This window comes from Coturnix japonica, chromosome 1, assembly GCF_001577835.2.
Source record: "Coturnix japonica isolate 7356 chromosome 1, Coturnix japonica 2.1, whole genome shotgun sequence".
NCBI classification, from domain to species: Eukaryota; Metazoa; Chordata; class Aves; order Galliformes; family Phasianidae; genus Coturnix; species Coturnix japonica.
In genome coordinates this window covers 96,974,144-97,001,344 of record NC_029516.1, presented here as the reverse complement: position 1 = coordinate 97,001,344, position 27,201 = coordinate 96,974,144, and the positions used below count along the sequence as shown (strand labels likewise).

At 42.4% G+C, this 27,201-nt stretch overlaps 1 protein-coding gene across 2 annotated transcripts in view; it reads left to right on the top strand.

Moving 5' to 3' along the window:
- The first annotated feature begins 14,858 nt into the window (after positions 1–14,858).
- ERG (ETS transcription factor ERG) overlaps positions 14,859–27,201 on the top strand; it is a 143,575-nt gene continuing 131,232 nt past the window's right edge. The window contains exon 1 of one of the 2 annotated variants that reach the window (XM_015882555.2): positions 14,859–15,134. The gene's annotated coding sequence lies outside the window, so the exon portion shown is untranslated. The remainder of the gene's footprint in view (positions 15,135–27,201) is intronic. The other variant, XM_015882537.2, reaches the window with a different exon arrangement.

Sequence of the window (27,201 nt, the reverse complement as noted above, 5' to 3'; positions counted from 1 at the left end):
GGGGACCCTTACTGTTAGTGCCTAAAAACATCTCAGATTCTGAGCCAGTCTTCATACAAGAGCACATATTTCAAGACTTACTGGATTTCCTTTAGGATTCATCCAAGGCCAGTGACCAAGGATCTTACAGACTGTAGACACTTTATCAGAGAACCTCTGAACAACAGTGGAGGACCCCTGTCCTACTGATCTTCCAAATCAAAGATAGAACATTACCTTTCCCAAAAAACAGCTATGGGGACTGACTTCTTTTCAGTACCCTCAGGACTACAAATGGCTGACTAGTGAAGCTGGCACATGCCAATGCATCTAGATCATAGCACAAGCAAGCTTTTTTTTTTTTTAAGATTGACACCCAAAGCACAGTTGTACCTGTTTCTAGAGAAATAACTTTGTTACATGGTCACTGGGAGCACAGAAACGTATGTCACCAATACCTGAAGGGACAGGTATAGAACAGCTCAGCTACTCCCACAAATGTCAGATCAGCTGTGGTTTGGCTTGTGGAGGAGAAAACCCTCTAAGAACCTGTCCTGAAAACTACAAGGACAGTAATAAAACAAAATAAAACAAAACAAAACAAAACAAGCCTATTTTTCCATTGAATTCACGGTAAATTGCAAACAGCTCTGAAGGAGCAAGAAACGGTTTCACCTTCAAATACAGATCTCCTGGAATGATCTATGGCAGTCTGTAGCAAAGAGAATTAATGAAAAAACATCCTGCAAAGCGTTATCATTGAATATCTATGCTGTTTCCATCCTCTGATCACTAAAAAAGAAAAAGAAAAAGAAAAAAAGAAAAAGAAAAAGAAAAAGAAAAAGAAAAAGAAAAAAGAAAAAGAAAAAAGAAAAAAGAAAAAGAAACAAGAAAAAGAAAAAAAAAGAAAAAGAAAAAGAAAAAAGGAAAAAAGGAAAAAAGAATAAGCCCTAACAGTAAAAAGGCACAAGACATACGATTCTCCTGGAGAGAATATGGGATCAATTGTACTGACATTGTTATGCATGGCTGAAAGATTCTTTAGGTAGTAGATGGGTGAAGTTTCTGGGGTACATCTTCAGAGACATGTGAAAGTATATTCTACATGTTTTATTTTTCAGGAGGTACAGTGTCTTTTAAGTTTCTTACCAACAATATTTGACTAAAATATTGAAATGTCTTTAAAAAAACTGTGTTACAGCATTCATATCTATGTGGGTCATACAAAAAGCAAAGTGATGGTCGGCCACTAGACTGCATTTGGCCATTTTAGGGCCTCAGTTGCTGGTGTTTTTTGTTTGCTTGATGGTTTGCTTGTTTTCTGGTGGTTTTACTCCACTTGTAGAATTAGAAGCCAATGGCAATGCACAGATTGAGAGCTATGTTCAGACTCTGTCCCCAGCAGAGCACTTGTGAGTCTACAGAGAATACTGGACTAAATAATCATTGCAATGTCTTTTAAAATATTATTGATGACAAAATCATGCTTTTACACAGATGTCCATGTGTATTACAACACAGAAGCTACACTACGGCAGATCAAGACCCGTGCAAGTGGATTTCAAGGGATGATAAGCGAGTATTGAGTCCTTTACTTCTAAAATTATGTCCGCTCCAGATCAGCAATAGAATCCTAGACAAAATGAGTAAGGTCTTAAATACACAACACATCATCATACTGAATACTATCTCCTTTATTGGTAGTACTGACATGTAAGTTAGGACATACATCCTCCCCACCCACTGCCCTATAATGAGATTCCTCCAAGCTAAACTCACATATTGAAATCACCCATGCTGTTCTGTGGAGCAGAGCTTGCGGCCACTCTCTGGAGATTTTTTTCTTGAACTTCTTTCAAGGGTAGGTTCATTTAAGTGTGATTTTATAAGTGAAGACAAAATTTTTGTGGTCAGAGACAGCAACAGTCCAAAGCACATCCCCTTTCATGTGGAGAGTACATCTGTTCATGGGAAATTCTAGTACTTTTCCTATCATAATGGTACTTTTAAAGTTTACTTCTAATGCAGAGAAGGAGCTCAGTCAAGGCCTTTAGGCACCTAGTCTCCTAGAATAATTTAGAGATAGGCATCATTTAAATGGTCAGGACCCAAACTGTTGTTTTTATGTCTTTGTTTGCAACTCAGATATGCTCCCCATTTATACAAAATCCCTCAGTATAAAATTCAGTCTTTGAATGTTCATACATTGTGTATATTGCATTAGGGTCATACTTTGGCCCTAATGAAGTCAGTGGCAGCTGATAAACAATAATTCTAAGGCATGATGGTGAAAGATACTTCAGTAAACAGCAAGTCATATCAGGCCACCTAATCATCAGCCTCACCTCTTGCCATTCATATAAATGGAAACAGCTGCAAGCAGAGAGATTTCTTACATTTGATCATAAGATTTCCAAATATATTAATTATTTTTAGATAGTGAGTACAGTGAGTGTAGGTGAGGAGTTTTCAGTACATGAGATACCTGGAGCTGCTGGAGCCTGTCCAGATCAGGGCCACAAAAGCAATTAAGGGGATGGAACACCTCCCTTACAAGTACAGGCTGAGAGAGTTAGGTATGTTCAGCCTGGAGAGGAAAACTCAGTGGGGAGATCTGAGTGTCTTTTCAGTATTTAAAAGGGATCTGTAAGAAAGAAGGGGACAGATTTTTTAGCAGGGTCTGTTTTAATAGGACAAGGGGAAATTATTTCAAACTGAAAGAGGGGAAATTTAGAGTGGACATAAGGAATTTTATTTCATTTATTTATTTATTTTTATTTTTTGCCAAAAGACTGGTGAAACACTGAAATAGATTGCTCAGAGAGATGGTGGATGTCCTGTCCTTGGATACATTCAAGGCCAGGCTGAACAGGGCTCTGAGCAACCAGATCTAGCTGTTGGTGTCCCTGTTCATTGCAGGGGAACTGGACTATGCAACCTTTAATTGTTCCTTCCAACACACATGATTCTATGATTCTATAAGACTAATCAAAAGATTTGGGACCTCTTATTTGTGCAAAGATTTTCCCTCCGTCCAATTCTTGTCCCAAGGAATGGTCTAACATCTCTGGATCTGGCTGGTCTGACTTAGCCCCTTATGCTAAACACACACTCAAAGACTTGACAACATTTTGAAAAGGTACTGTTTAAAGCTGTCTAAAGAATAAAAACCAAATACACAACACTGATAATGGGAATAACCTTGTAGAGAGCATGCTTTTTGGTGACCAGAATGCTTAGAATAATTTACTATTGTATGAAGTGAAGCAGCTGGTTAACTTAAAATATTCCTCTCTTCCACACGAAGGATGATCGCAGGAAACAGTTCTAGAAAGTCATTCTCATTCCCCTGAGGCTTGTTTTGCTAAATCGGTTGCAGCAGAAGATCTGCTCCAAATGGTGCATTTTTTCCTGTTTTGGTTTATTTTGTACTTGTTCAGTAAAACAGATTCCAGAAAAGACAGCGTTGTATAATTTTTAATCAGATTTGTTAAAAATAGCTTGGCTGTGGTGAGTGGGATGACCAGAGGAAGCGATTTGTTTCCTGTGATCATTCCTCCTCCTTCACCAGCAGCCTTTCAGAAGCAAGCAGAAACGAAAACATTAACTTTACTTAAAATTCATTGCAAACAGCCAGTGAGGAGCAGGGCTACCACAACTCTCATAAATTACACACAAGCCTGACCCTGCTGGAAGATGCACCAGTTGCTTGCTAACAGGCTTTCAGGGTTTGGTGCCACCACCCTGACCACAGTGGCATACAAAATACACAGTGTGGAGATGTCTGGGGGATGGAGGGACCTAGATGCTTGCTAAGTGACCAGCCCTATCCATCAGGCCCAAACTTCTGCAGAGGCCAACCCAGGGAGGAAGGCTTCACTCTCAATGGTTCCTGTCTCCTTCAGAGGGGAACAGTGTGGGCCTTCATGTGGTTATGGCACCCCCTCTTCCTGGGTGAAGAAGAAGGTCTAGGGTGGCTGCTGTGGGATCTCAGCTAGTATAGGCTAGCATAGGCTGTGTGAGCAGCAAAACACCTTTCTTTTTCTTTTCTTTTTTTTTTTTTTTTTTTTCCCCAGCAATGCCATAAAAGGGAAAAACCAAGGAAGGTGCTGTAGAGAACAGTGGTAAAATAATCAGTGGAGCAAGCCATACTGGGGATGAAAGCAGCCATTCCAGAACTATTTATCTCTGTGAACTGGGAAGCTTCCTCCTATATCCAGAAATGATCATTTTTGTCTTAAAGGACTTTTCTGTGGGTCAGATTTGCCAGATTGCTAGGAGAGCTGTTTTGTGCTCTGTCCGCTTTAATAATAACAACAGCAGAAAAACTTTACAAGATGTTCTTTCCTCTGTGTCTGGCAGGATCAGTGGTTCAGCCAAGGTCTGGCTGTCCAGAGAAGGAGCAGGGGAAGGCACGTGGAGGGAGCAGGCCTGGGAGAGCATGGTGGCCGTAACAAGGCTTGCTCTAAGCAGGAGGTTAACTGGAATCTGGCTGAGGATAATGGGAAATAAACTTGCCTCTGAGCCAGGGGGTTGCCTGTGCCAGCCAGTCTTTCTCGCTGAAAGCACTAAATTAACTGGAAAATTGAGAATTAATTGAATTATTGAGAATAGATACTGAGGCCACCACATCAGAGAAATCACTCTCAAGGAACAGGTTCTGGACAAAACCCAGGATATAAACATCCTTGGAAAAGTCAAAGGAAGGTCTGACATTTGTGTTTTTGTCTAGGGGAGGGGGAGAATACCATCCGGTGCCCAGACTGCAGAACTGAGTTTTATTTTTTTCCTTTTGGTGGAAGATTTTCTAGAGAGACTTCTTGGAAAAGCACGGTCTGGGAGACAGACACCAACATCTTCTCTTCTTCTATACGTCTCATTAGGACTGAAGAACTGAAATAGAAAATCTTTGGAAATAGCCTGGAAAACATTTTTCTCCCTTGGAGTAATCTTTTTACACGGGTATTTAAGCTAAAAAGAAGAGCGTATGTTGTGTGAGTTGACTGAAACAAAGTATTAACTCCATCACACTTCTTTCTGAACCGTTTTAGCACATCACTGAAAGAGCGAGAGCGTCACAAGATCGGTGTAAAAACAGGAACCATCAACAGGTCTTGGGGGCAAGAAGCTGGGAGGATATGATGACAGGAAATTTCATGCTGAAATGAGATTTTTTTTCCTCCTTGTTTGTTCTAACCAAGAAACTTCTAAACACTGCATAAGCATCAGCATATAACCACATAATCTCTGTGCTGTAGGTACTGCTAACACTGCAAACTGCCTCTGCTAATCTTTACTCGCATGAGAAGCTCCCACTGAAGATATTAACCATGGGATTCGCTTTCAGCAAAGGAGGAAGTGTTTGGCGCTGTGTAAGTCAAGTCAAGGAGACAAAAGGGAGTTCACTGGACTAGGGCCTGTAGACTTGCACTTTTGAACAAGTCATGTCACATTTGCCTTTTGGCCAGCGAGGAAACGGAATCAGGCCCTCACTCTTCCTGCTCACATGTTGAGTTTTCACCTTTTCATGTTCCTTCTCCAGGGCAAGCATCTGCTAAATTTAGAATACCTTTTTTAGAATTTCTTTCATGAACGCGCACACAAAAATAATTACATTGTAAAAAAGGCACAGAAAAACGCAGGCTTTTGAAATGCCATTCGTGAAGCGTTCCAACTATGTGCAACTGGCTCGGTTACTACAGCTCACAATTGCCATCTGAACATCTATTTTTCCAAGCATTTAAGAAAAGTGATGTGTACATTTTTCATGTGTAATTAGGCAGCGTAATGTGATCTCTTGCTGCAGTCAAGCTGCCATGTGCTGTAGCCTCACTGAATAGCTTCCAGATTTCAACCCAATCTCTTCTGTCTAGACTCTACGTTGCTATTTTTTTTTTTTTTCTCTGAGCTTAAAGCAGACTCCAATATAAAATGCCAAAAACAGAAGGTTTTGTCCCTCTTTCTCATAAAGATGTGGGACAGATCTCAGAGGCCCAGACAAGAGCTGGGTCCCAGACTTTCATAAGACACGTGTCGTCTGAAGCTGACATTAAAGATTGTGCAGGCATTTCAACAGGTCATGCACACGCAGGGAAAAAAAAAAATGCCAAAAAATATGGTTTTCATTAAGAAACAGAGTATTTTTAGAGAGGTGTGGTTCAGTGCAGATGAAAAGGAAAGAAAGAAAAATGAAAGCAGCACAAGAGATCCCAAACTGCAACATTATTTATATTGCTGTTGAAATGCAGTGTGTTCTCTTTATGAAGCTGCTTTTGGGAGTGAAATAATATAGACCCTGCCAGAACCAGGTGCATATCATGTAGATTGTTTATAATTCAAGTTAAAGGATAGCAGATTTATACCAGAAAGAACTCTCCAAGGAGACTTTGGAGTTTAAGTGTACTGTCTTAATCTATACATTACCTCCTCAACAAAGAAGATGTCTTAAAAAAAAAATAAAAAAAAATACAGTTTCAATGAATGTATAAATAGTTCCAGGGAATTTTATCTAGTGTGATATAGCTTTAGACTGCTTTTGGTGTTCCCAGCTTTTTATGTGACTCTAAGTTGTTTTATTTCTGTGCAAAGAAAATGAAAAAGATCAGAGAGGAAGCATTTCCACTGGAAGATGTTTCTGTGCAATATAAGCAAGAGACCAAGTTTTATCTGACTTGTGTTTCTGTTGACTTGTCCTGGGATGTTGCTGCAGTTGGCATGCTCTTCAATGGCTATTTCTACCCAAAGCAGAAAAAGTTTTAGTGGAGACACAAAGTTGTAAACATTTCCTATCACTATTTTGTTTGTTTGTTTTAATTTTTAATTTTACATTCTCTTTTTAGAAAGCTCATTTTCTCATCCATGCTTTTGTAACAACTCACTTCAAATTTTCTGCTTGCTCTCAAGAAAATGACTATTGTTGCACTGAAAAAATGTCCTTCCGCTTGCTTTTTATACAGATGGCACATTGGCTGGAAAAAACAGGAGCATTTTCACTCATTTCTGAAGGAAAGTGTGCAATGCCTGCTAAAAATTCCCATGCTCCTGGAGAACCAACTGTTCTTTTCATTAAAAAATAATAATCCTCCTACTTCAGAGAACTTCTCAATATTTTTGCCGTTTTTTTTTTCCTTTTTTTTCTTTTTTTTTTTTTTTCATCAGGGTAAAATGTGAAATGCTCAAAATGTTTGAAATGATTGTACAAATGCTTTCTGATCTACGCAAAGGGAAACTAGAGCCAAAATCTACCTGTTCTAAATGAAGCTCTGTGTTAAACTGCAAATGATGTCAGTAATTTCTATTAATTCAGTGATCGTGAAACTTTTAAAATTACATTTGAAGCCATGTGAAGTCGATGTGTGTGTGTGGTTTTTTTGTTATATGTCTGATATCCAAAATACTCACAGGAAGTGGTTTTCTGTTTCAAAGAGCTTTGCAGAAATAAAACTCAGTAATACTGCCACATTTGGCAAAAGAGGAAAAAATGAATCTCGGTGTGGAAGGTCCCTCCTTTACATATGCACAGGGGCCAGTAGGTACTACCTGACCTCCACGGAATGGCTGCACAGTGAAAGGAAGAGAAATTCAAAGCCAGGTGCCCTGGCAGGGTCCCAGAATGGTGTGCATTTGTAGTGTAGATGCCACAGATAACTATATGCTGCTGCTGAATGGGAATACCAGATTCCCTGTGAAAAACCTTCTCTCAGTTTTTCCTTTTAATTTCAGTGCTGTATCGATGTGAGGTTTGCCATGGTTCATAAACTAAGGCCTCCTTTCACTAAAACAGGGATTTTCTGAGCTGTAAATCAAGTCAGAATTTTGACATACGGACTGAGGTGAGTTTCTGCAAGCTTTTACATTGGCAACAGGTTTTTTGTTGGTTTTTTTTTTTTTCTTTTTTAACAGAGGATCTGTCCTAGGCTATATCAATTTCATAAATCTTAAAGCCAGATGGGACCCATTATGATAATCTGCTCTGATGAATGATAGTAAAAACCATAGGATTTCTTACGGTTGTTTTGTGTCCCTTTCTTGTTATCATCTGGTGCATATTTCTAGACATTCCTCCTAATATTTTCAAGAACATGGAGGGTTTAGTTCTGATCTTCATTCTCCTCATGCGTGTCACCAAATACATACATGTAAGGCGACAAGCAAAGGCTTTCTTCAGCCTTCGTGCAAAACTGTAGCTGCCCTAAGAATCTGTCATCCTTCATGAGCTGTGTTGTGACAGATTGTTATGTCTGGCACACCTGTGCTACGTGTGTACTTTGACAAAATAAATCAGTTCTTGGTCTGAACAACCTATTCTCATATTTTGCTCTAAAACCACAGTGTCAGAAGCATATTTTGGAGGAGAGATATACTTCTGAATACTTTGCTTTTTTTAATAAACAGCACATGCGAGCCTGGTCCCCTCTTGACCTAGAGTCATCTTTCAGTGTTCTTCAGTTATTTCAAGGGATCAGGTACAAAACTGAGGAAACCATGTCCCTTTGTGGGATAATCCAAAGTTTTCTAAGTCTGTAAGTCAAATAACAATGGGGCTCCAACATGCCATTATTTTTACCTCTGGTGGAACAAATAGACTTCACTTAACCTAGTCCAAATGTCTACGCTGAATTAAATATGATATTCAGATTATTAGGAAAAACATGATCTTCAGGATATTAGGAAAAAAAAAAAAATCTGCTTGGAAAGAGTGGTGAGGCACTGGAGAACACTGCCCATGGAGTTGGTGGAGTCACCATCCCTGGAGGTATTCAAGAACAATGTAGATGTGGCACTGAGGGGCACTGTTAGTGGGCAATACTGATGGTAGGTAGACAGTTGGACTAGATAATCTTGGAGGTCTTTTCCAACCTTAATGATTCTATGATTCTGTGATTCATTTTCCGTTGTTCCAGAAGATCACATGTGAAAGAAATGTGAAGCATACCCTGCTTGTGCTGGACAAGACTGAGGGCTGTGGCAGTGGGACACACAGGAAGACTGCCACCAACTTGCCAGTCACGGAGATCTCCATCAAGGTGCTACCTGAGAAGCATATATGGTGACATGCCTGTACCTATACAGATGGGCCACTTATGCTTTTAGGTGCTGCAGGTTCAAATTGAAAAGAGAGTGGTCCAATTACAATGATTGTCTTTAGCTATGTAACTTCAACACTGAAAGCAGGGGGCAGGTCTTTCCCTTGGCTGTGGTTCCTTCCTCCAGAGAATGATTCAGTGTCATGTCCAGGGTTGAGTCATCTTCTGTAGGGGCCTCTCCCTTCTCTCTAGTGAGGCACCTGCACTGGGGCTCAGCCATGCCAAAGAGTGAGCACTTACCTGCCTGTCATCTAAGTACATGAGATTGATGGGAGATGTAGGACTTTTTTGTACTGTTGCCAAGAGGTGGGTGGGAAAAAACCTGTGTGTCTGCACATGCATGTGTTTGCATATATAACTGTACTTGTGGAACTCCTATTTTTATATTTCTAATGTTTGGGTTTGGTTGTTTTTTTGCTTTCTGGATTACTTGTTTTTCTGCCTCTAAGTAGACTTTTGGATATTAGTCTAGTTCTTGGCACATTTGGTGAAACTTGTGTTGGATTATCTGAAGGCAAGAGGTATAATAATGTTATTATAAATTGGAAAAGCCAGAGACAGGTGTAGAGGAAGAACTAAGTCTGTCTGCTACAGCCATGCTTCTTAGAGTCTTCCAGTGTAGTATGCAGATTTGATAGCCAAAGCCAGTACAGCTATTTATATATCAGCATAGGACTGATTCTGTATACCTGAAGGCAAAATCTGGTGTTTTCTTGGGAGCATGACAAATACAGAAATCAGAGGAGCAGACTAACGTGTAAAGGATAGATAATTAGAACAGCTCACAAATTTAAATCCTATAGGCATTTTACAAATTTGGATATAGAAACTTTGTCTAGTTACACGTGAAGTAAGCTATGACCTCTTCAGAGACCGCTACATGCCAAATATTTAAAGGGAACACAAAAATCTAAGGATGTATAAATAAAAAGCAAGTACCAATATGGTGTTTAAACTTCTTAATTGCTCCGTACTCAGCAACTTAATCATTTTATTTTTGATCAGACTTGTCTTCATGCATAATTTATCTGTCATTTTATATTGCAGCAGTCATCATGATCTCAATATTTCTTCATGCTGGCTGAATTCTTCACTTATAAATAGATGCAAACTTCAGTAGTGACAGCATTTTGTCACCTACCTTTGTCATTCTAGCCTTTGAAACTGCTCATATATTATTATTATTATTATTATTATTATTATTATTATTATTATTATTATTATTATTATTCCTTATTTGTAGTTTTCACCATGTGGCTGCAGAAATGAGCAGTTCTTAAAAAGATGCCCTGCTCAGCATTTCTGTGCTGATTCATTGGATGAGTTCTTGTTACTTGAATCTAGACAGTGAGGCAGAGAAATGTCCCTCTAGAGAGGGGAGGAACAGTGCCTTGGGTAAACTAGAAAAATACACAGATTCTGCCCCCCTACACTCTCAGTCCAAACTAAGAGGCTAAGTTCTGGATGCTGAAATGTGGGTGGGAAAGTTTACTTGGTCTTTATTCTTGTTTCTCTCATGCTGATCTTCAGGTCTAGTGTTTATTTGCAGGTTTTGTTGTCTAGACTGGGACTTACCTACCAAAATAAAAAGACCTGGTAGTTTTGTCATATAATGGAGACTATTGGAGAGATTCAGGCAAGTATCCCAGTTTTCCCATCATATGAAGCAGACCTTCGTCATTTTTAATTTTCTTCCATCATCCAATCTGGCCTTGAACAGCTCCAGGGACAGGGCAAATTCCTTATCTAAGCACAGACTTAAATTAGATAGGTCCCAGTTTCTCTCTTAACAAAGTATTTTCTTTACCACCTTCAAGCTTTTAGCAAGAAATGCTCTTTCTTCCCCAGAAAAAAATGATTCTCACACAAGAAGGACATTATTGAGCTCCTAAGACATGGACACATTGCTGTCATCCTTTCTGCTACTTAGAAAAAATAAAATAAGAAATGATGCCTGTTAACACCTAGGCAACAGGGTTTGTCAATATAACTCTCTATCTCTCTTGGTTTAAATGTCATTTTTGCATGAGAGAGCCTTTATCAGTGAATGTCATCCAAACCTGTGATAGGTAATACTTACAAATGCGCCCCCTCTTTTTTATTTTGCCAGCCTAGTTCATCTTAAGTGTTAATTATTCTCTATTTTACTGAGAAAACCAGATGCTATAATTGGATTTTGAAGAAAAAAAGATAAACAATGTAAAAAATAAAATCATCTTTCCTGCCCACACCTTCTTTCATTCTGAAGGGAAAACATCATATCCTATTTTATTTTTAATATCTATGATAATGAATGTTACTAGCTTTTCACTAACACCCCTCTTTTATTTGTTCTGCTTAATGAATTGGAGTTAAAATGCCTCTGAGGTAGGTGAGACTTAGAGACACTTTTACAGGTGCTGGAGCTCCAGCAAAAAGCATGAGTGTTTTCATGGGATCGCATCCTGTATCCAAACCCACATGGCTTTGTGATCTGCTCAGGTGTAGCCCTGGTTTCTGTGCTATGCATTGCAGTCTGTCCTGCTGGCTGTTAAGCATATCAAATCTCAAAACCTCTTCAGCTACAGGTGTGTACGTACTCTGGGTGTTACAGTGGAAAACACAGATGAAACATGAGAGGTATGTGGAGACATTGTCTACTTTTTACCTACTGTAGCACTGCCATTGTCTTCTTGCAGCCTGTGGCACCCAGGTTCAATCCAGCAAGATCTGCACCACTGAGGGGTCCAGGCCCCAGCAAGGAGGTGACAGCTGTGTTGACACGAGAGACTGCAAGTTATCCATGACAACAACAAATGCATTTTCATAGGTCTGTGGGACTCATAGGAAAAGAGCTGGTAATGTTTTTTCATCTTCCAGTTGTGAAAATTCAGTTTTTTGATTGTTCATTTCAATCCTGTATTCTGAAAACTGTGTTTGAGGAGGCGGAGGATGATGTGAACACACTGTCCTTTCCATTTCTTACCAAGCGGTGGTATCTGAAGGCCTGGTCTTCACCTGCAGAAGCACCTGGAAGTTTCATTCTTCCAGAACTGTGTAAGAAGTGTTGCCTTGGTACTCTACCATAGAGTCACAGAATCATCCAGATCAGAAAAGACTTTCGAGAACACAAGTCCAACCACCAACCACAATCACAGAATTGTAAGATAGTGAAATATCCTGAGTTGGAAGGGACCCACAAGGATCATCGAGTCCAGCTCCTGGCTGCACACAGAACCACTCAAAATTCAAACCCTGCTTCTGAGAATGGTGTCTCTGGCTGCCAGAGCATGCTGCTGGCTCAGGTCCCTATCAGACCTGTAAGCCACATCCCCATTTCCTATATTGGAGGATGTTTGCTTACAGAAAGTCTGCTGTCCCTGCTGGAGTAAGTGGCTGAGGGTTTTGCTTTGGAGATGGTGGAGAGCTGCTGCCCCTGTGTCATTCATACTGACAGGAAAGATGCATTGTGTGCCTTCATAGGGACTCATGTCCCTCTGTCCCCAGGGGTGGGATGGACTTGTTCCTGCCTGGTCATGGGGCTTAGTACCCATCCTAACCCACTTCCACCATATTTTGGGGAGCAACTCATTTTGGGGCTGCCTTTCTTCAAGATTTATATTTTCTGAAGAGTTAAGTACATTAGTACAAGTAATCTCACTCCATTACCTTCTATAAAACAGAATCTGTGATTTCCTCCCTGGTGAGCATTTACCATAGTGCAATGGGCTACTATTTTCATATTCAGCCCATTGGTAAGCCATAAAGTCAGCTCACATTCTTGGACCTGAAGCTCAGAGCCTTTGGGGTGAGACAGTGGCTCAGGGCTGGGAGGAGGGCACAAGGCATCGGCATCACCTCACAGCCCCATCACATCCCAACCTCCTCTTTGAAATCGACAAAATTCAGCAATTTACAAGGCTTTTTAAAATCTGAGATGAAGCAATTAAATCTCCAGACTGGAGGATGTGAACCTTTAAAGGCCCTTTGCAGAATATCAAAAGAAAGAGAGGATTATATTTAGCAGGTGTGACAACCCACGCAGGACATTTCATTGCAAAAGGGCCTGACACGAACCAGGAACCAATACTTAAATTAATACAAAACATCTTGGGGAAAAGGTGTTTTCTTTTCTTTTTTTAAGCATTAGGAAATCATAATGCTTTCGGGCTTCTTCAAAAGCAAAAAGTCCAACTATACAGCAGTCATCTGGCATGTAAAATAAAAGAGGGAGGGGATAAAATGGGGAAAGGGGCACCTAGAAATGCTTGGAACAAGACTGGGAGGGGATATCTTGCTTTTCTGAAGCTGTGGTTCTAACACTCAGTAGGATGTTGTCCGTTCCCAGCAGGGAGGCATAGACTGTGGGTCAGGTGGGGGGGGAGGTAGAGGGAGGGAAAGGGATGCTCCCTGGCCACACAGAATGGACTGGGAGGTGCTGCTGTAGCAAGATCCACTTTTGGGGTGCTCTGTCTCTTTGCTTTGCTGCTCTGAGCTGGGCATGGGCCAGGTTGCTGCTCACTTCTTTCGATCATGATTTAGGCACTCAAAAAGGCACAGTGTGGTCCAAAGTCATCATGCTCCCACAGGAGAGAAGTGTGAGGTCTGTGTAAAGGGGACCCTTTGGCATGGAGAGAGTTAAAGGTCCCCAGCACCCACCAGCCCTGGTCTAGGCAGTGTCTAAAATCAGACCTAGACCCGCTTTATTTTTTCCTTAAAAACAGGAAATGGAGCCCTGAAGGCTTTTTAGCTGGAGAGAGAGTGAGGAGGGGGTAACGCTCACTTTGCCCATATCAAGCCCTGGGTCTGACGCAGACTTGGGGGTCTGTGTGTGTGTGTGTGTTTTTATTTCTCCTCCTTTTTTTTTCTTTTTTTTTTTTTTTTTTTTTTCCCTATTATTTTGGCAGACTTTTTGGAATGTCTGGGAGCTCAGGGCTTTGCTTCATGGAGCAGAATTCTGAAGCAAGAAAAAGAGAAAGTTATAGACTAAACCACAGAAATGTAAACATGTCTGCAGCTAAAATAACTCCACTTTCATTGAAAACACTCCTCGCTCACAATCAGACTTCTGTGTGCTACGCTCAATAAAACTGCATGCTAATAGTGACCAATTAATACATTATGTAGTTCTGCTTTAAAAACTGAGACACTTTTAATTTTTTTTTCTACTTTTTTTTTTCCCCCTTACTATTTTATTTTATTATCATTATTATTTTTTTAATTAAGGGAGCACTCTGCTCTCCGCATCGCACGCTGCTTCTCCGTGTGCTGACTGCTGCCCGAAGAGCGCTGCGGGGATCGGCGGCGGGCGATGCCCGGAGCGGCGGCGGGGGCCGAGGAGCGCCCGAGGGCGGCCGGGGCAGCGAGGCGGCGGCGGCAGGAGCGGCTCCCCGGTAAGGAGGGACGGGACGGGATAAGGGCAGAGGAGTATCTTTCCTTGCTCTCCGGCGTGCGGGGCTCTCCCTGCTTCGTGCGCTGTGTGTGTGTGTGTGTATGATGGGAGAGCTCTGCTTCCCGCTCCGAGACGCGTCCACTCCCCAACTCCCACTGAAGGGGCTCTCTGCTCCCGGCTCTCCGCACCGTTCTCCCCCCTTCCTCTTATTTCCCCGCATCCATTTATTTATTGCACGGTGCTCCCGAGCCCCGCTGCCGTCTCTCGGACTTCACGTCGGCTCGTCGCATGTACTTCTCTTTAAACCCTCCCGGGCCGAGCCTCACAGACCCGCTCCCCCTCTTCCCCCCCACCCCCGCCGGTCTTGCTCACCTCCAGTTCCGCCCGCCCCCACCCCCGTGCGGAGCGGGGCCGCCCCGGGGGGTGCCGGTGCCCGGCGGGCAGCGCGGGGCGGCCCCGACGGCCGCGGGGGAGCCGGGGAGAAACGAGGAGCAGCGGCTGCGCCGCTCGGCGATTGGAGAAAGAAAGAGGCTCATTGAGCCCGGGGCCAGCGCGATGGGCTGAGCCCGTCCCGACTGAAGTGACTCACTACACTCCGCCGGCCCCGCGCTCTCTCTCACTCCCTCGCTCGTTCCCGCTGGCGGCGGCCGCCGCCTTCCCCCGTCCCCGGCCCCGTCCCCCGCCGCACGCCGAGCCCGGTAAGTCCTTTTCCCGGACCGCGGTAGACAGAGCGCGGGGGAAGGCGGGGGGGACACTGAGCGGCCCGAGGCCGTGGGGATGGGCGCGGAGGGGGCGCGGCGCCGCCGTCGAGGCGAAGGGAGTGGGGCGGCGGTGGCCGAGCATCCTCCTACGTGCGCCCGCTGCCCGCACTCGGACATCTCCGGCTGCTTCGGGTTGTAAAGCGATAGCACTTTCGTTTTGATGCGTTTGGTTTCAGGCTGGCCGCTCTTTTTTCGGGCTCAAGTCTTTGAAATATCCTCCCTCCCCCTTTATTATTATTTTTTTCTTCTCGTTCGTTTGTAATTCTTTCGGCACTTTGCCATTCAGCTACCTAATACCTGTGCCGCTGTCTCAAAAGCTGGCAAGCGCTTGAATGTAGGAAAACCTTCAGTTACCTGAGTTGGGCTGATGAGATCAGGGCTGGTTGTGGCACTTTTTGGAGCCAGAGCTTGGGCACAGCGCACTCAATGTCTGTTTGGGTGACCAGATGACTTTCCCGTAGGCTTTGTAGTGAAGGTAATCTTATTTGCAAAAGCTGAAGTTGCAAGTTCTGGCTAACATAAACTTCCATTCATTGCTGCCTTCACAGAGTGCCCACAGTGTACTTAAACTTGTACTTTCTTTTTTTTTTTTCCTTCTTATTTTTCCCTAATAGTTATTTGTATTCAAAGAAGTGCCACTCTCTGAATTAGCACTGCTTCAGCTCTAAACCAATAGTTTGGAAATTACACTCTACCCATGTAATTTTGAGCCCGTTAGAAAAACCAGGATAGGTCTCTGAACTGCACATGGAGAAATGTCACATTCCTTTGGTTTAACCCTTTAACGGCTTCCCCAGTTTCATGGAAACAAGCAAAGTAGACAAAGACAGCATCTCACCAGGGTAGGAAATGGAAGCTTTCATCGGGTCTGTGCACCACCACCTGTGGGGTTTCAAACACTCCTGAGCTGACATGGAAAGCGAGAAAGAGAACGGTCCGTTACAGATCACTTGGAAGCTTCCTAATTAAATGAAAAGAAAGGAAGGCTAAATGCTTAATGTAGGACAAATCTATTTTGATGTTATCTTGTCTGTTTTCTAAATGACATCAAAAATAATCAGTGATGCTGTGGGATGAAAGAGTAATGTCGGCTCTTACTTATTTTCTACTACTCTTGTGTGCAGCCAAACAATGGCTGACGGGATGCGCAAATCTTTGGGAAACTTTGCAAGGAAGAAAAGAGCTACCTCCAACAGGGCTTAGAGTTTGGGATAGCATCTGTCCCCACCTCCCACCACTGACTCCCCAAAGTTAAACAAATCATACAGTGCTGGATAGAGTTACATGTTGCAGGCACTTTATAAATGATCTGTCAGCGGTAGTCCTAGATGGGATCAGTCGGACTTTTTGCTCCTAAGGTGTTACTCTGGCTTACAATTTATGTAGCATTTCGTTTCTAAAGATATATTCTAGAAGATATCAGTTGGTTGCCTCTTCCAATGGTTTATAGCAGCATGAGATGTGGGGTTTTTAACCAGTTTTGAGCTCCTTGTCAGGCTGTGATGCAGTGTGGGTACATGAGCCTCTTGAGCAGTATCAGTGTTAGGAGCCATGAGCTTGAAGTACAGATTGCTACAAACTCAGAAGGAGCATCCCTCATCATTAGCACAATTGCTCCTATGTCAATAGGCAGAAATTGCAGTCTCAGTTGTTAGTGGCATGATTGTAACCCCAGACTCCATTACTTTTGCCTGGGCACTGTGGATGTCTCTGCTACTTGCTTGCTGGGGGGAGAGGGGAGTGGAATTTATTTTCTATGTGCACGTGGAGCTGTGTAAACAAACACCAAATCCCCAGCTGGTTGTTTGTCACCCGCTTGGTTTGAGCAGCATCACATGAGCGAATACCTGGCTACTGATGAGGCAAATCCCTTCCTTCGCACTCCCTACAAAACACCAGCGCTTCTCCAGCCAAGCTAGAGATGGACTGCATTGGTTCTCGTGCTGCAGGGCAGCTCGTTTTGACCACTTAATGAAGGTTTGCCCATATAAGAGTTTCTCCCCTTGTTTTTATGCCCTTTGATGAGAATCAAAAATAAAAGTCATGGAAAGCTTTTGCAGCGCTGTTGGCATCTGGTAGCAGTGAGAGGATACATGCCACACTTCCTTCCTTTCTTAAACACTCCAGGAGTTATGAGCAGGTAACAATGAAACCATTACAACTGCTTGGGTTGAAGCAAATCCTTTCCCTTGAAATACCTACCACAGGTTGTTGGGCTTTGGGGCTGGGTTGTTTGGAGGTGTTTTGTTTTTTTTTTGGGGGGGGGGGGGGGGGGGGGGGGGGTGATTTATTTTTTATTATCAGTGAGATTACCATGTTGTTGCTTTTTAAAGAAGTGTATATATATATATATATATATATATATATATATACAAAAGTGTATATATAATATATATATTGGGGGGTGGGGGTGGGGAGGAGAGCGTCTGTAAAGTCAAATTGTATTTCATGCATTGTGGAAGGCTGTGGCCTGAACCCTAGGTGGACACTGCTGACAGGGGGAATGGTCAGGGCTTGAAAGAATGACCTTTTGTGTTCTAACGCCATGCTGGCTTTCATTGCACCCATAGCTGGCCACTTTTTTGGCCACTAGAATATATCTGATTTCCCAGCATGGTTCTAGCCATGTACTTTTAGTCAGGTAGGTTTTAGCTGAGCATCATTTTGTCTTCTGGCTGGGCTGAAGGCTGGAGCTGTGAGGATTTGTGTTACTGCAACGGTTTGAAAAGTAATTAAATAAATAGAGGAAATCTAATACATTTCTTTGACAATGTTGCTGGTAGTTAACTAGTGTAGGTAAAAAAAATGACAGTCTAAAATTACTTTGCTAAATTTAAATGTCAGTAAAAAGTAGGGAATAGAAAAAAATTAAAGGGTGCATCTAAATATGGAGCTGCAGACATATCTGTTATATTTAAACTACGTTTTGACCTCTTCTATTTATATGTAGTGGTATGTGTATAATCTGGAGAGCTTGATTGAGCACGAGAAACAGCAATTTCACAATGAAAACCCAAGAGTTTATTCTGCTGTAGATGTAGTGCATGTCTTTGTTAATCGGTGTGTATATAAAAGCTGAAATGTATGCGGTGAGGCATTTTTATGTTGTTTAAGAGCTAAAATGATATTTGATCTAGAGTAAACATGCCATTTGCAGGATATCTACTGCCGTACTTCTGTTGCAGGGGTATCTCCTGTTAGTCTTGGTGGCACTTTTTCTTGGACAGAGCAGCAGAGTGCTCCGCAGCATTTATTTTCAGTCTTTCTGGGACACGTTCTGAAACACTGCTTTTCAGTTTTGAAAGTTACGATGGGACGTGGATTGCTCTTGCATGCTGCTTGCATCAGATGAAATCCCTCCTTGGCACAACTTCATTCCGTTATGAAAAAAAAAAACTTATTCCAAGAACAAAATACATAGTTATGTTTGTTTGATAATGCGTCGTATAAATATTAATTGTCTGCCCTAAGAGAAAACAATAAACATGTGTTTTCATTTTAGCTGTAGATACCAGATGCTTTGATAGACAGTGGGTGGAAGGGCCTCAGTTACAGCCACACGACCTGGACGCAGTGGTACCACTGTGTCTGGGAGGCTGCTGGTGTGCACCAGGGGCTGGAGAGCCAGGGGTTTGCTGTCGTATTGAGCTCTTCAGTTGTTTGTTTCAACATGTGCACTGTGTAGTATTCACACAGTATGGTATCCACAATGTCTGGATAGCAGGGTTGCTTTCAGCCTTACTATCTGTTCAGTGATGATGTGCTGCTGCTGATCCTCCCAGCGCAGGGAAGCTTGGAGACTGCCTGCGTGCTGTGCCATATTGGCTGAACTTTGAGAAGCAGCTGCCCTTTTCACAGTGCTGCTCATGCACGTGAACCTCAACTTGAGCTGTGTTTCAGATCTGTGTTTGCCAGGTAGTCTGCAGCTTTGAACTGCACGTACCTCATTAGCTGCTGACTTACCAAAAGGGTTGGCTTGTAGGAAGTGATCAGCACCGGCAGGCTTGCAGCTCTGCAAGTTAAGCAAACACGAGCTTCAATGTGGTTTCAATCAGTGCCGTTTAGACACCCAAGTTTTCAAGTTCCTGCAGGAGGTCTGTAATGAAACAGGCTTGTTTTCTTTTCACCTCGCAAGGAAGCAGCAAGGGGAGAAAAAAATCTCTTGGACTTTGCTCAGGGTGACGTGACTGGATGGGGACTGAAGGGCTCAGAGAGCATTGCTGCAAGTCATTGAGTGCAGCCTGTGGCCAGCACCACCTTTCTCTCCAGGCAGAGGGTGGGCTGTCCTGCAGCACCTGGGCTGCCAGCAGGGAGGTAGCAGCAGCCTTGACTGAGGCAGTGCAGGTGAGAGGGGTTGGGAGATGATGCTCTTACCTGTTAACCTCCTTTCATTCCCAATTACACTGCCTACCGAGCAAGCTTTTTATGCTTCTATCTTCCTCCAGTTGCTGCAAGTGGCCTGTAAGGGTCTATTTTTGCTAATGCTCTGCTGTTATCAAATATGTGTGAGAATATATCTGTGTCTTTTTCCTACTGCTGACGGTGGCGGGTTAGAAGCAGTAGCTTGCTGCTCTGTGAACTACTTGTAACAAAATACTGTGCAAAATCTGGTTGATGCCTTCTCATTTGTAAGTCACATAGGCTTACCAGTTTGAGTTTTTCGTAATACCTCCTAGCTTTGCACTGAGTTTATTACTTCATTTTTAACTTATTAAGCATGGATATACACAGTCTATTTGACCTGATTTGACTGAAGCATGCTTTTTCAAGAAGTCCCATACATTTTTTGTCATTCAGTAGCCGTATTGCACGCAGTTCATGTGTGATTTGTTTTAGCGTAATTGAGTGTATGTGCAAAAATCATATGGATTCACTGAGCTCCACATGCATCTTCTTTGCAAATTACTCTTATGTGGTGGCGGTACAAAAAGTTAAGCATGACAGTCAAAGAAAATGAAGTTCAGACAAATTTCACAGTTTATCATGGTTTATACTTTTATTTTCTGTGTAATTAAAAGAATTAAAAGGGATTTAGAAAGGAAAAAAGCTTATAAGCTGTACAGAAGGGAAATCTTGGTGGAAAATTCAGTGTTTTAAAAAGGCTTTGTCATTTCTGAATGAACGGTAATAAATTTAAACCTGGTGTTTTAAAATTGTGTTTATGAAAAGGACTGTTCTCTGCCGAGTTCACAAAGGATTTTTAGTATAACTAAAAAAGTAACGCTAATACATTGCATAGCAGCTTGCACTGAGACTAAACTGCAAACTGCTTGGAAAAGAAGCTGAATTGCAGGACCCATATGAAGCAGGTACAGCAAAAGTTATCAGTCATTTCTCCAGAGAAGCACTGTAATATTGACTGTTCTGACTCTAGTTGGCTCTTCAAAGGCTGATAGTTTTTGTTTTTTTTTTTTAACATGTTTGTGAATTAAAAGCAGTTTAGAAAATAAAGAAAAATAATCTTTATAAAAGATATTAAATCAAGTGAATGCTTTTTCCCCGGCTTCATTATATTTGCCCAGAATGTGAAGCTGGAAATTTGGGCCGGTAATCCTCATTCCTTCACTGCATTTATAAGTTCTCTGGTATTTTTATGAATTTATGGCAAACAGTCTGTAGCATGCTCTGTATCTCTAGCAATCGGGACAAGCCAAATCATCTGTCACCAATATGAATGTCAACATCCTGAAACCACAAAGAGCACCTCTTAGTAGGCACAACCAAGATTTCATGTCAGCAAAGCAATTCATCATGCTCTCAAAATGAAAAGCACAGAGGAATCTGAGATTTTGGTTCTTGCACCTTCTAAGCAGAGAAGTCAAATCTGTTGCGTTGAGCTTGCAAAACTGCTTTGTGGGAGTAGGCTTAATTTCACTGAGCTGTAGCCACCTAAAACATAAGCAGCTAGTGGATGGAAGTTGTCAGCTTCCTCCCTGGGCTGAGGACAGATCAATTTGCCAATCTGAGGCAACCATCTCTGTTTGGGAAAGCCACGGGGAAGCAGCCTCTATCCGTCTTTTTTATCATTAGAACAAGATAGGAATTGATTAGTCTTGTTGTCTTTCTATTGAGACTCAGTTCTATTCTTGAAGGAAATGTCCACGTCAGACTTTTACAGAAATTACCTCATCAGGGCAGAAGGTGATGCAGCCCTAAAGATGATACACACCTGGGGCTCATCCCTTACATCTCCCAGGGCCCAGAGCTGTAGAGCTTGGTTAGGGGCTGGTTTGCTGCAGGGAACTCCTCTCCTCTCCTCTCCTCTCCTCTCCTCTCCTCTCTCCCTTTCAGATAACAACACCCCTGTGGTGTACTGAATATTGTATGGGACATGCAAAACAGTGGGCAGTGGTGCTGCCACCCTCAGAGGTATATTCAGTCCTTCCCATGTGTCTTATAATGTGGGTCACAAGTCCGAGTGGGTTTTGGTTCTGCATATGATTTATATTCCTCCCTCCTCATTGTGTTGCTTCTGAAGGGCTAAAGAGGAGTGAGAAGTAGTAAAAATCTATTTTGGTCACTGAAGTAAGCAGACATGAGTCAGAATACTCACTGGGAACAGATCTGCTGGATGAAAAGGTGCCATTTTTACATAGTCACTTTTCTGACCATGCCCTTTAAACTCTTACAAAAATAGAATACTTTCTCTGGCACTTCTCTTGGAAAGCAGAAATGTGAGTGAGAGTGAGGATGTTTGCTGCACTTTGGTCCCCGCTTCAAAACACAATTTGTGTGCGAGCTTTGTAATGCACATGTAACATATGTTTAACACCAGGGAAAATAGAAAGAAGGCATTTGGGTTTTGTGGGGAGGGGATTTGGATTTGGATAGTTTTAACATTTGTCGGAGAAGAGTGTGATTCCCAGTTCCTGTCTGTGAACGGTTGGATGAATTCTGGCGAGCTTTCTGCCCTGATTTCTGGCATCCTTGTTTCCCTGAAGACATACACTTCTGATCAGTAAACTCATGTGGAGCACAGTGAGGATCCTTTTGACCATTGGCTCTGGGCTCCCTTTGGACTGCTCAAAATGAGTGGTCTGAGCTAAAAATGTGCCTGAAACCACATTGACGTAAGTTGGGAATGTTTATGGACCTGTGAGGTGACAAATCATCGCTGGCAACTGGGGTCCTGGAGTGGTGCTGTTGATGTGCATGTGAGATGAGAGCATGTCCATGCTGGTAAAGTTAACAGAGCTCAGCTCTTCTGGGTTGGCTATGAACCTTCCCCACAGGGCTGCAGGGGACATCAGCTCTCCTCTGTACTGTATTGCCCTCTGGGTAATAAGGGAAACAATTAGCATGACAAAGGATTTCACAAAAGGTTGCTCGAAGCTAAGTAGGTGCTGCTGAATTTTTGAACTCCTTCCTTATTTTTAATGGGTTGGTAGGAAGCTAGAGCCTGGCTGGTCCAATGAAACTGAAAACCAGTGGTGCACTTCACCACATGTGCTTTTATGGGTGTTTGTCAGCCCTGTTGTTCTCCCTTGGACCAGTTAACTCTCCTGAATAAAAGGAATAAGCATGTTTAACTTATTTACCATTTTCAGTTGGTTTTACATGGAAAAAAAATCAAACTAAAAATTGTTCTTTCTCCTCCACTCCAGTACAAGTAATGAAAATGTCTGAAAGTTCTGAATTGGTGTTCATAGGATGAAATCAAACTTGCTGGAGCTCTTCATTTGGTTTCTAGGAGGTGAAGAACTGTACAGATGGACAGTTTTTTCTTAGTATTTCTACTGGGTCAGGGAAATGGTATAGTCTTTTCTGTGTGATGGGGCTAGTAGAGAATTTAAATGTGCTGTCTTTTTAGCACAGGAAACAGACACTGCTTCTCCTCTCAGTAAAATTTCCTTGAACAAAGTCAGATCATTTCTGCTTTCTCTGGATGAATTTATCTTTCCTGGGTGTGGAGATTTGGGTCATACACCTGCTTACCTCCTGCTCAGTCCCTTAGAAGCAAGGTATCAGTGAACATTTACTGTCAAGATTTCCTAATTTAGTTCCTCAGAAGGTCAAGTAGCTTCTTATTGCAGGAATCCTAATTTTTCCATTTAAAATTTGAATGGTGTTTTGGATATGATGACATTTGCAGCCAAAGCACATCAGGTTTTACATATCCATTCCTTGTCTTGCAGTGAGACAGGTGGTGTCAGCAGGCCAGAGAAGGGAGGAAAACAACCATAGGCTTGGCACATGCAAGATTGTTACTAGGCTGATACAGTAAGTGGACATGTAGACTGACGTCCCTCCTCAGCCCTGCTCAGATTGTCTGGTATGGAGCTGAAGATACCATTAGAAAACTTTAAACTGTTGTTTTTGAGTAGAACTTGTACTTGGTAAAGCCTCTTGATTTTTTTATCCACCATGGACCCAACACAGAGGTTGCACATCAGTGCCCAGGATCCCTCTGTTTCTGCTCATGAGGTACTACAGAGGAGTTCAGCTGGTGATGAGCCAGGGTCAGCTCTGCCATACCTGAGTGTTTCTTAACTGCTGCAGACTGAAGATCTACTTATACTTTTTAAAACTAAATCTTCTCTTTTGGTGTGCATGTGATTAGCTGTTGTTTGCCAGGGGGAAGGAGGAATGAATGAAGAACTTAGGTTTTAGGTAAACAAGAAGTTGCTGTTGTACTGTTAAAATTACAAGCATTTTAAATTAGGTATTGACAGCAGTTGAGAGCTGGTTCTCAACTATGCTGGCAGGCAACTAGATGTCTACCAGCTCCTAAGGGAAGCCTTATTGCAGGCTCTGAGAATAACTCATTAACCAGTTAGTCTACGGCAGTGCTACTCAACATATGGTCTGTGGGCTGATGGTGGTCTGGAAGACATTAAAAAGTGGTCTGAGAAATGATTGCACAAGAAAGGCAGAAATAACCCCACAGAGACAGATCCACATTCTCACACCACTAGCAGACTTGTGCCCGTGTCACCAAGCTGCCCTGTGTCAGAAGGCTGTGCTAAGATGTAATTGCTTTAGTCTCCCATTTTGAGCCTGAATGAATGGATCTGAAGCAGTGGCACGAAAGGGGAACTTTTACTTGTTCAGACTGATGTGGAGTAAGTCTTCTCCCATTAAATGGTATGAATGCTTTGTCTCTTCTTTCTTGGGTTTTTGACACATGAGATGGGCTGAAGGATGCTGCTTCTATATCCATGTTGCTAGCAGTAATGAATGCTACAGGGAAACGGACGGCGGCAAGCCCATTTCCTTCACAGTGGGAGGAAAGTAGTAATTCAGGAGACCATTAAACTTTAGAAATACCTCTATGAGGTCCCTACAAAGATACACTCCATTTAGATTAAAGTCCCGTAGGGCCAATTACCTTGGAAGAACATAAGAACTTAAACAAAAGCTGAGTAAGGTATGCTGCCCACCAATGGGTTTGAACAAAAATGGATGCAGTGAGAAAACACTTGTGTATTATGAAAGCAAGGACATTTAGAGTAGCTCTGTGCAATAACCAACTTTTACTGTTCCCCCAGGATCCGTGTGCACAGGAAATATCTGTGGCATGTTTGCTTTTCCTGGAGATGACAGCAACCCTTTGGCAACCACTTTATAATACGTGCTCAATACTTTTTAAAATGTTGGGTCATTGTTTTATGAATGTGCTTGATTTCTGGGTGCCAAAACCATTGTGATTTGATTTCTACTCCTCCTGACTCCCGTTCCCATTTCAACCCTGGATGCTTCTCCTTGAGTGTCATTCTTTAGCTCCAGCTTTCTCAGCAGAAACATTGAGACGGGGTTTGAGGAAAAAGGGCAGCAAACATAAGCCCTTCATGCTTCTTGTGTGAAAATAACATCTGTTCGGTGGCTGTGGGCTCCTGGAGGTGGAGGGATGACTTAACACCATGTTGTGGCAGGAGGATTAGTGCAAACAAACTGAAAACCTTTGTTTCAGTCTGCGTTTTCTGTGAGCAGGTAGAGTAATTTTCACAAGACTTCAAAGAAGAGTCCAGTACAAGCAATGGGATTAAAGTTTGCTTTTGCTTCAGTTGATAGTCCACAGATTTAATTGATCAGTTAGCTATTTTCAGTCAGACCTGAGCACTGGATTGAACTAAACATTCATGCAAGGAATATGGAAACTGAGCCAGTCCTAAGATGCTGTAGTTACAAGTTCCTGAAAGTGTTTACTGATGCAAATTACTGTATGGTTTTGAAAGCACCTCTTCCATTTAACATCATAAAAGAACTTTCTCAAGAGAAGACACAATAAACAGTCTGAGGTCTAATAACTGAGCATGCAAGTCTGAATTGTTTCAAAATACTTCTTGCTTAAATAGGAATCATTAACATTGTAACTGATAATGAGAAAAATGCTTGTGCCATTAGTGGTTTACCACTTTGGTTCCGAAAGGATAAAAACAGCTTCATAAAAGAGACCACAGGCTGTCCACTTTCAGCCTCAGTGTAGGGTGAATGCTTCAGTGAATATGAAACCCATCATTTAAAATAATATTTTCATATTTATGTTTGGGAAGGATGGTCAGAATGCCCTTTGAGTATGCCGGAGCTCCATGATGCGCAGCTGTGTGGTTGCAGCAGAAGGGACAGAATTTTGATTGACCCTGGTGTGGCGCTGGAGGTTTCACTAGGGTGAACAAGCCTGTCTGGCCTTCCCCCAGTGATGGTGCAGGGCTGGGCAGGCTCATTTGGTCCTTTCTGTCTTCCCCCAGTGTTGCCTGTTGCAAGACAAGTTGGGATTTTCTATGTGGTTGAATCTCAGTCTGAGTTCTGTGAACCAGTGAAGGAAACAGAAGATTTTAGGTCTCCCCATCATACTGGTGGGATGTGATGGCTCAGGAACCAGGTCAGGGGTGATGGTATGGCCTCAGTGACCTTATCAATCAGTGCCAGCTGCTCGCTCCTTTGAAGATGACTCCTTCCCTTCATATTGGAGATATGATTTAGCAAAGGGTTGTTAGAGTTAGGGTACTATGGTTAGGCTGCAGTTGGACTTGATCTTCGAGTTCTTTTCCAACCTGGGTAATTCAATTATTCTATGATTCCCCTACTTTTGAACACCTTCTTCCCCTGGACAAAATAGACTGGACTCAGCCCCCTGCTCAGGTTTGTGGAAGGACCCTCAACAACTTCAGCCAGGACTGGAGCAAACCCTGGAGAAGATCTGGTGTCCCCTCTCCTGAATGCTATATTCAGGACTCAGTGTGCTGTATCTTAGTCTTGTCCTCTGCAAGGGCAGCTGGAGATGGAAGTGTCATCTCAGACTGTCTGTAACAAACTTTTAATGAGGCTTTGTGTGGTTGTGTTAAATTGACAGAGATGTTTGCTCTTACATAAGAATGGAAAGTTTGTCCCGCTCCCCTCAGTAAAATGACTGTTGTGCCGTATTCAAAATGAAAATCGATCAAAGAAGGAACACAGCTGGGCAAATGACAAGGGAAACAGAGCTGTGCCAAGGTGAATTTTTATGGAAATGCTCTCTGAACAGTATTTCCATGAAAATGCAACTTAGAGATGTAGGCTGCGCTTACATGAAGGAGAGCGTAATGCACCACACCCTGAATCTGGCAAGGTCTATAAACTTCTCACATACATAGTTTAGGCAACAAAGATGCCATACTTAGCACACAAAGGTTTTCTTCTTTACTGCAGTGTAATCGTATTAGCCCTGATACTGGAAAATAAAAATAAGCTTTGGGAAAAAAAGTTTATGGAAAAAACATTCAAATATAAAGTAAATAAACTATTCTACCAAAAAGGAAATTTTCAGTATTGTAGGAAATCTATCAACAGTATCTTAGCTATGACACTGACTTGGAAGTCTGTCTGTGTCAAGCTCTGTGGTGGTCCTCTTTGTGAAGGAGCATGAGTGGCTTAATCACTGTGGAAAGTTGTTCCTGTTGATGGCAGTGAGATTTTTCTCATTCACTCTAGTAGAAAAGGGATTAGGGAAGTGATATAAAAAGCAAGCAATGAAAGATGATTGATGTTAGCATTCAAAAAATGGGAGAGGGGAAAAAAGTAAAAG